Genomic DNA, 10,479 nt, shown 5'->3' with positions numbered 1-10,479 from the left:
CTTGTTGCCCTGTGAAACCAAGGACCAGGTTGGAGGCCTGCTTCTAAGTGATGGACTCCCAATTCTTACACAATGCCATTTTCTGCATCCTAAAAACAGAACAATCCCTGCAAACTTATGAAGGATGCAGCCAGACTGAGGAAGATCAGAAAGCTGCCATCGCCTTCCCTGCATGTAGCCCTCAGCGCTGGGTTTTAGACGCTCCTTGACAGTTTGGCAATACTTTAGGTAATAGCAGCAGAGCTAATTTGTTAATCCGCCAGAACTGTTTCCAACATCCTTTTGTGCTCTGACATTAGAGTAATAAGGAGGCACTAGCTTGGCCACTGTTTCCCTGCTGAAACTCAGCTACAGTGTTGTCTGTGTAATTCATTTGTGCATGAAATGGAAGCTTAATAGCATAAATAAAGACTAAGCAGAAATTGGAGGTAAATGCCTTTTTTAAGCCTTAAAGGTAGACTGTACCTCACTCATAAAGCCCAATGACATAAAACTCCTTTCTCTGGAGTCCTCCCTACAGAATGAGATCAGATCCCCCACGTCCCCAGCACCACCTGCTGGGATGGGCTATCATCCATCACTTGCAAGTCTCTCCCTCCTCAGCCAGGGCTGGCACTGAGCCAGGGGATCCTGTCCTCACAGGACCTGTCACCCTCCCCTAGACTGACTGCTGCTCCCCCCCCCCCCAGCAGCAAAGGCTGGAGGCACCCAAGTGCCGGGCCTGGGGGCTCTGCACTGGCGGGTCACTGAAGAGGGTGGGGGCCTGCGATGAGCTCATGGGGCATCACTGACCAGGGCCAGCTGGAAGAGTTCCCCTCCACGCTCCCAGAATTGGTAATGACTCTCTTGAAACTGTTTCTCCTCCACAGAGAAGCCTTAGGCAATCTGCGTCAGCTTGAGCCTGCAAAGCTGTCACATGATTCAGGAGTCTAGCGGAATGGACTGTAACTTTCTGGGTCTCTTTCCACTTAGCTATTACTCCAGAGTAAGTTACTCTGAAACACAGTGACTTGAAACAACTACTGTATTTAGCTGGCAATCGAACAGTTTGGGAATGCGGGAAGTGACTGGCCAGGCCATTCATACTGAATCTCCTGGTGTCTGGTGGGCCAGGTTCCAAGCCAAGTCCTCACAGGTCTCTCTCTGTCTCTGTGCAGCAGGGTTCCTCCTCTAGGACCTCTGCACACAGAGTGGCTTCTTACACTCAGCACCGGTCCCGTGAGGGAATGCTCAAAGCTGGGATTCACAGGTGCAGAGAAAAGCTGCAAGGCTTCTATGACCTCGCCTAAATTTCCAAAGTCATGCCAACCTCAGTCTGTTGCTCATGCACAGTAATCAGTGCAGCCAGGCCTCAAGACCGAGGAGATGTTGACATCATGTGTGTATATGCACACAGGGAGGGCGACATGGATGGAGGCTGGTTTGGAACAGACTAGCACAGTCTCCAATCTGGAGATAGGAACGAGCCTTGGGGACCCACTCATTAGCTGTCATACATGACAACCAACAGACCCACAAAGATGCAAAGTTACACCGTCATGCTCCCAAATCTGCCCCTTTATGATCCACTAGTTGTGTGACTGTGGGCACATATTAGGGAAGTTTAATGGGTGCTTTCACATGATTTTATTTAAATAAGGAAAGTATCTTTTGAAATGTATATGACCACTTCCAAATTAGCTCAGTAGACCTGCACTAAGGCCTCATTTGAGTCTGTGACTCACACTCTGGAAACCAAATAACCTGGACAATGGCTCCAGGTCCTCAAGGCCATGCCCTTGTTTGGGTCCAGAACTCTCCAAGTCTTAGGCAAAGATTAAGTCATCTGCTTCTGCTGCCAGTGATAGCACGGGAACGAGGATGATACATTGGCAGAGTCCTCATGTAAAGGGTCAAAGAGGAAGCAGTGAGCTGGTTTGTGACTTTGGAAGGTGGCTGGCTCTTCTTTTTTTTTTTTTTTTTTTTTTTTTTTCCTTTTCTTTATTCTGGTGTATTAGCACAAAAACAAACATGAACAAATCAGAGACCAAGCTAACAGTCTAGAGAGACTCCATGTCTACCCAAGAGTGATAGACATTTGTCTATATAACTTTTGAAGTTTTTTATGGTGAAAAAATTTCCTTACTTTGAGTTAGTGATCAAGCTTCCTTATAGTAGACTGGCCTTGCAAGGCAGTAGATCTAATTACCCCTATTTCATTCTCTTCTCCTTAACTGCAGTGAGTGGGAAAAAGCACTCACCACAGTGAGATAAGCGAGAATCACTATTTTACCTTGGTGGTACACCTCTGTAATCCCAGAACTCTGGGAGATTGAGGCAGGAGCATGGCCAGGTCACGCCCACCATGGGCAATTTAGCAAAAGGGTCTCAACAATTAAAAATTTTAAAATGGCTGAAGTTATAGCTCAGTGCAAAGGCCCTGGGTTCAGTTCCCAGAACTACCAAAAAAATAAAAGTCGTTGTTTATTTGACTCTTCATCCCCCTGCGAGGCTGTAAGCTCCAAGAAAACAGGTTTTCTCTGTCTTGTTCATCTTATTAGGTGGTGGGTATCGAGTGCAGAATTCGCCACATGTGGGCATTCACCAAATTGCTTTTGAGAAGATGAATGCACACATTGAAAACAATATGCAGGCTGCATCTGTGCAAATCCATGGGTATTTCTTCCTCAGCCTTGGTTCCTGGCCTGCTCATAAACCATCCAACCGTATGGGGCCCATCCTTGCTGCACAACGCAGCAGATGGTGGCTTCACCAAGCAGGATTATTTAGGGGTGATCTTCCTCAGCCACCTTCCTTCCCAGCTCTCACTTAATTACCCAGCATGCCTCGTAAATATAGGAGGGGGAGGGATTGCCTTTGTCTTGTGAGCATAAATGTTTTCTAAATGATATTGTCCCTGCCGCTTCCGAGAGCCTCATAAACACGCCGGGCCCTGGATTTATTACAGGACGATAATCCTGCTTAGCCAGCTGATGAGATTCATAGTTCTGACCCTTTCTCTAGCTCTTCTCTTTCCTGTCTCATGTAGGGAACTGAGGACCCAGGGTGAAAGGGCACAGAGGCTTGGAAACTGTGACTTGGGCCAGCCTCCAGTGGGCTGAGGCCCCTGACCAGCACTGAGCATGTGATCTGTCTCCCGAGGGCATCTGCTCCCAAAGTGTTTCTAGCCCGCATACAGCTCAGTAAACCTCTAAGGCTTACACAGAGAAAAAGCAGGTCTTCACAGGAGCAGGAGAGCCTCGTGTGCCTTTGCAGTCCTCCAGCTGCTTATTCCTGCACATCCCTCTGAGCAATGCCTGCCGTTCCTATGAGGCCTGTGCTAGGATTGCTGGAAGGATTGCCAGAGGCAACAGCAGACAGGCGGCTCCTCCCAGCCGGCCCCGCCCACCTGCTTGGCCACTCCCACTGGCAGCTCATCTGGTCTCACCCTACCCGCTGTCTAATCCGGATTCTCTACTCAGGCAGTGATACCCTGCTGTGGGAGCATCTCTCACAGGTGGCTTTAGATCTTCAGCTCCTCTGGACTTCTGTTCACTGTGACTTTGCTTCTGACATTGCAGCCACAGGTAGAGATCCTGCAGGAAAGATCCAGAAATGTCCTCTTTCCTGGTGGATCTTGAAATTTAGAGACTGATTGCTGTGACAGTGAGGTCATGCTGTCACCAGTCAGGTAAAATGCCTGTTATCTAGGCAGGCAAGAGAGTGTCATTCAAATATATCTCATTCATGATGCTCCAGCCCAAAGGTCTGGCTTCATATAGTAACACATTAAAAAGAAAAACAAATCTCCCAAAGCCTTGAATATAGTGTTATTTTTTCTTTTTTTCTTTTATTTTTTAAAAAAAGATTAAAATAAAAGAGGACATAACAACACAGGTCAAAACACAGCAATTTAAAGAACATAGTGTTTCACCACAAGACAACCCGACATAACAGTAGCTACTATAGTGTCACTTTCCTTCAAATATTTCAATATACCTTGGTATATGATAGCATAAAACATAACAACAAAACAGTGTAAAACCATTCAAAAGAATGAAAGTATTACAGGGTATTCAGAGTCAACTAACAGAAAACGAACAACAGTCACTATATTATCTACTTGTACATAAAAAATTTTGTTTATACTATCACATATAATAAAATCCAATAAGATACATCATGATAAAACCAATGGAGACAGAAGAACAAAAGCTTGGTGGGACTTCAAAACAAGATGATATTAAATCATCACTAGTTATTATAATGTCTTGTTTTCTTCAAAATAGCTGTCCATACCATCACAGACAAAATCAAACAACCCAGAATAAAACCATTCCAATTAATGAGTGAAAACATTATAAGGCTTCAAAGCAATATAATGGGGAATCATGATTACCACATACTTTTATGTATTATTATCATTTCTTACACTAGGGAAACTATTCTGTATTTATACATGTGAGTTTGATTTATTTCACTTATGAGTATGGTCTCAAGCTGCACCAATTTACTTATAAATATCTCAATGTGACACTTCTGTATAGCTGAGTAGTACTCCATTGTATAAAAATACCACAACTTTTTATCCATTCCTCAGTTGTTGGACACAGGTTGTTTCCAAGATCTGGCTATTACAAATTGTGGTTCTATAAACATGGGTGCACATATATCACTGTGGTATGATGCTTTCAGTTCTTCTGGGAATATGCCTAGAAGTGGTATAGCTGGGTCAAATGGGGCTTTCAGGCCCAATTTTCTGAGAAATCTCCAGACTGACCTCCACAATGGCTACACCAGTCTACACTTCCACCAATGGTGTAGGAGAGTTCCAGAATTTGTTATTGGTAGTTTTCTTGATCCTGGCCATTCTTTCAGGAGTGAAATGGAATCTCAGTGTGGTTTTAATTTGCCTTTCTCTAGTGACTAATGATGATGAACATTTTTTTATGTATTCATTTGTCATTTGTATTTCTTCATCTGAGTATTGTGTATTCATCTCAGATGCACGTTTTTGGATTGGATCTTTAAATTTTGGGGGTCTGATTTTTTTTAATTCTTTATATGTTTTAGACAGAAGTCCTTTGTCTGAGGGACAGTTCACTAAGATTTTTTTCCAGTTTGTGGGTTTTCTTTTCACTATGCTGGAGATTTTTTTGACATGCAAAAACTTTTTAATAAGATGTGATCCCAGTTATTGATTATGGGAAGTATTTTCCATCCTGTTCATAAATTCTCTGCCTACCCCTATGTCTTCAAGGTTTTTACCCAATTTGCCTTCCAATAGATTTAGTGTTTCTGTTTTAATATTCAGATCTTTGATCCTTTTAGATTTTAATTTAGTACATGGCGATAGACTTGGGACTAGTTTTAGTTTTCGGCATATAGAGAGCCAGTTTTTCCAATACCATTTATTAAAGAGACTGTCGTTCTTCCAGTGAACATGTTTGGCCCCTTTATCAAAGATAAGGTGGTTGAGTGTGTTTGTAGTTGTGATTGTATCTTCTAATCTACTCCATTGATCTTCAGCTCTGTTTTGATTCCAGTACCATGTTGATTTTACTACAGTTGCTTTGTAGTATATCTTCAAGTCAGGGATTGTGATGCCTCCTGCCTTGCCTTTGCTGCTTAGAACTGTCTTTGCTATTCTAGGTCTCTTCTGGTCCCAGATGAATTTTAGGAGTGATTTCTCTAGATCTATGAAGTATGTTGATGGTATTTTTATTGGGATTGCATTGAATCTGTATAACAGTTTTGGGAGAATGGCCATCTTCACAATATTTATTCTTCCTATCCATGAGCAAGGGATTTCTTTCCACTTTCTAAGATCCTCTTCAATTTCTTTTTTCAGTGTATTATAATTTTCCCCTTATAGGTCTTTCACTTCTTTCGTGAGAATAATTCCTAAATATTGTATTTTGGGGGTTGCTAGTGTGAAGGATGTGGCTTCTCTTATTTCTCTTCTGTGATCTTCTTGTTAGTGTATAGGAATACTATTGATTTTTGAGTATTGATTCTGTATCCAGCTAAACTGCTGAATTTATTATATCTAGGAGTCTTTCAATGGAGTTTTGGGGGTCTTCTGTGTAGAATATCATGTCATCTGCAAACAATGATAATTTAACTTCCTCTTTTCCTATCTTTACCCCTTTTATTTCTCTCTCTTGTCTTATTACTCTGGCTAGTATTTCCAGTACTATGCTAAATAGGAGCGATGATAAGAGATACCCTTGTCTTGTGCCTGATTTCAAGGTAAAGGCCTTCAATTTTTGGCCATTTAGTATGACACTGGCTGTTGGTTTGCCATCGATGGCCTTTATAATATTGAGATAAAGACCATCTATTCCAATTTTCTGTAGGGTTCGTATAATGAATGAATGTTGGACCTTATCAAAAGCTTTTTCTGCATCTATAGAAATGATCATGTGATTCTTACTTTTGGCTTTATTGATATAGTGGATTACATTTATTGATTTACATATGTTGAACCATCCCTGCATACCTGGGATGAATCCCACTTGGTCATGGTGTATAATCTTCTTGATGATTTGCTGCATCCTGTTTGCCAATATTATATTGAGGATTTATGCATCTGTGTTCTTTAGGGAGATTGGTCTATAGTTCTTTTTTTAGTTCAGTCTTTCTCAGGTTTTGGTACTAGAGTAATAGTTGCTTCCAAGAATGACTTAGGAAGGATTGCTTCCCTGTCGACTTCATTGAAAATTTGAGGAGTGTTGGCATTAAATGTTCTTTGTATTTATTGTAGAATTCTGCAGTGAATCTGTCTGGGCCTGTGCTATATTTTTAGGTAAGGACTTAATTACATTTTTAATTTCATTAATAGAAATTGAGTTATTCAGCAGTTTTACACCTTCTTGACCTAGCTTTGGTACTTCATATGTATGTTTCTAGGAATCTGCCCATTTCTTCTGTGTTAATGAACCTATGAAAGTAGAGGTTTTTGAAATAGGTATTGATGATCTGTATATCCACAGAGTTTGTACTGATTTCATCTTTTTCATTCCTTATTTGAGCTTTTTCTTTCCTTTTTAAAATAAGGTTGGCTAGGGGCTTATCAATATTATTTATTCTTTCAAAGAACAAACTCTTTGATTCATTGATTCTTTGTTTTCTTATTCTCTATTGCATTAATTTCTGCTCTGATATTTGTAATTTCCTCCCTTCTTTTGGCTTTGGGATTGACTTGCTCTTCTTTTTCTAGCTGTTTGAGATGTAGCATCAGGTTATTTATTTGTATTCGTTCTGTTTTCCTGATGTGGGAACTCAGTGCAATAAATTTTCCTCTGAGGTTCACTTTCATTGGATCCCACAGATTGCAGTAAGTTGTATTTGTATTTTCGTTTGCTTGTAGGTATTGTTTAATTTCTTATTTAATTTCCCTGTGACCCACTGATTACTCAAGAGTATGTTATTCAGTTTCCATGTGTTTGTGGAAATTTTGCAGTATCTTTTATTATTAATTAATAATTTCATGCTGCTATGATCCGATAACATGTATGAGATAATTTCAACTATTTCGCATTTATTTAAATATGTTATGTGGGCTAGTTTATGGTCTATTTTAGAGAATGTCCCATGTACCGCTGAGAAGAATGTATATGCTGATGTTGTTGGATGGAACACTCTGTATATGTCTATCAAGTCCATTTGTTCACAGGTGTGATTCAGTTCTGTTATTTCTTTGCTGATTTTCCGTCTGGTTGATCTGTCCCTTGGTGTCAATGGTGTGTTAAGGTCTCCTGTTATAATTGTGTTATTGCTAATTTGGTTTTTGATTTCTATTAATACTTGCTTTATATAACTGGGTGTGCTGGAATTTGGTGCTTTTATATTTAAGATTGTTATCTCTTCCTCTTGGAGTTTTCCGCTAACCAGTATGTAGTGAACTTCTTTATATCTTCTGATCATTCTTGGTTTGAAGGTCACATTGTCTACAAACAGAACAGCTAGCCCCACACACACTTTTTGGGGGTTTGCTGTTGCATGAAGTATAGTTTTCCATTCTTTAACTTTCAGTTTGTGAGTATCCTTTTGGGTTAGATAGGTTTCCTGTAAACAGCATATGGTTGGAGTTTGTTTCTTGATCCATTCTGCCAGTCTGTTTCTTTTAATTGGTGCATTGAGACCATTTACATTAATGGTTATAACTGTTATATGTTGGTTTATTGTTGACATGTTATCTTTCTGCTGTTACATTTTTATCTTTCTGTTCTGTTTAATTATCTGCTTTGCTTAGTGTTTTTTTCCTTTGTGTATCTAAAATGTCTTTCAATATTTTTTGCGGGGTTGGCTTGTTGATCATGAAGTTCTTCAGCTGTTCTTTGTCATGGAAGTATCTTATTTCTCCATCCATTTTGAAGGTCAGTTTTGCAGGGTACATCAGTCTAGGGTGGAAATCATTTTCCTTTAGGATCTGAAATACTTCACTCCATGCTCTTCTTGACTTTATTGTTTGTGCTGAGAAGTCTGCTGTGATTCTGATAGGTTTTCCTTTAGAGGTGATCTGTCTTTTCTCTTTGACAGCTTTTAATATTCTATTCTTATGTTGGATTTCTGGGATGGTGATTATTATATGTCTGGGTGTAGTTTTATTTTGATTATGGCTATTTGGAGTTCTATATGCTTCACTGATCTTAATGTCAGTTTCCATTCTCATGTTTGGGAAATTTTCAGCTATTATTCTCTAAATATCCTCTTGGCATCCTTTATGTTGTCCCCTTGTTTTTCATTTTTCCCTATCACTCGTATGTTATTTTTCTTTGCATCATCCTGCAGCTGTTGAGTTGTTATATCCTGATTCCTTGTTATTTTTAAAGATCTTTCCTTTCCTGTTCACTATCTACAATCTTGTCTTCAAGTTCTGAAATTCTATCTTCCCTTTCACTGAGGCAATTTTTACAACCTTCAATGGAATTTTTGATTTCCTGTATTATCTCTTTGCATCTGCTTCATGTATTCTGTTTGTTTCTTATATTGTTCATCTTGGGATTCTATCTTTTTCTTTAGTTCTTCTGATTTTTAACTGTGTCTTCTTTAGATATGTTCAGCATCTCTTTCATTCCTTTTATCATTTCTTCTTTTACCTGGGATATTATTTCTAGTTTGAATTCCTTTAAAGCTTCCTGGAGTTGCTTCTTTATTTCTGTTGCTATTATTTCAAGTATTTCAGGTGTACGACATATATTTTCTTCTATGTACATAGCTCCTAAGGTTTCTTGGGAAGGGCTTGAGGTTTGAGATTGTATTTTGGTCTTTTGTTTTGTCATTTTCCTATATTTCCGTGTTTTAAGTGTTATTCCAAGGCTTCCCCTGGGCCTGTTGGAAATCCTCTTCTATGTCCTTGGCTCCTGGAACTCTGGCCACCCAGTCCTCCAGATTGAGAGAGGGTCACTGGGGATGGGGCAGGCAGATCCAAGCCCTGTGGGGCTGGTCAAGTGTAGCAGGAAATTGTGAAGTTCTTTGACTGGTGGGAGCAATGATCCCAAACTCCCTGGGCTCAGGATGGTGCAGGGACACTCACCTCAGGCTGCCAGTTTCCAGAATTGAGGGCACAGGCAGGCTCAAGATCCCTGGAGCTGCCTGAGCATGGCAGGAATCCAGGAAGTTGCTGTAGACAGGCCCACGACCTGCTGATCCAGGAAGCTGTGAAGCTCCCTGGCCAGTGGGAGCAATGATCTTAAACTCCTGGGGCTCAGGATGATATGGGGACACTCACCCCAGGCTGTCCAGTCTCCAGAATTGAGGGCGCAGGCAGAAGTGTTATTTTTTTCCTTAAAGTTTGTGAAGAGATGGCAAAGGGGAACATATATCACTTTACACAGAGAAAGGTGTTCTAAAATCCCTGTTTACTAATCTGTCTCTACAAATTTTCACAATAGCCAGCAGCAGACCTACACTGTGCAGGTATGCAGTTGTGTACTGTACAATTCTTTGGGACACTCTCAGCATTTACAGCTGTCATAGATGTGGGCTTTTATGGGAGATGCTAATAAAGTGTCATGAAGAAGGATGGCTTTTTCTATTTTATACTGGAGCATTAGATAAGTGCAAAAGTATATGGTCCATTGCCCAGTCTCTGTTTTCCAGTTCTTTTCCCCAAAATGCCCACACTCCACTGATCTTCACTTCACCTTCTTCAGTTTCTCATTAAGCATGTCCTCCCACCCTCAGATCTTTTCTTTGGGGAGTGGCCCCTGTGCTCCCCAGGCCATGGGTTTAATGTTAGCCTTGTCTGGGTGTCTGTCCTCTTCCTCTGTCATCACCATTATCTTGAAAGGTGACCGCAGAAACAGATGCTCCTCCTTAAAAATGATATTCTTTCCTTCTCACCAGAAGGACCCCAGGGGCTCATAGCCCCCTCCTGGTTAAGAAGATTTAAGGACATAGATGAGGCACAAGAAGAAGCCTTACTCTTGCCTCCTTAAAACCAGGCCTGATGGTCAGTCATGGCTGGGGATTCTGGAAGATTCCATGGATCCC

This window comes from Cavia porcellus, unplaced genomic scaffold (assembly GCF_034190915.1).
Source record: "Cavia porcellus strain 051 isolate PalLab524CR breed Dunkin Hartley unplaced genomic scaffold, mCavPor4.1 scaffold_9, whole genome shotgun sequence".
In the NCBI taxonomy this organism is placed as follows: domain Eukaryota; kingdom Metazoa; phylum Chordata; class Mammalia; order Rodentia; family Caviidae; genus Cavia; species Cavia porcellus.
Note: the sequence above shows the minus strand (reverse complement) of the source record.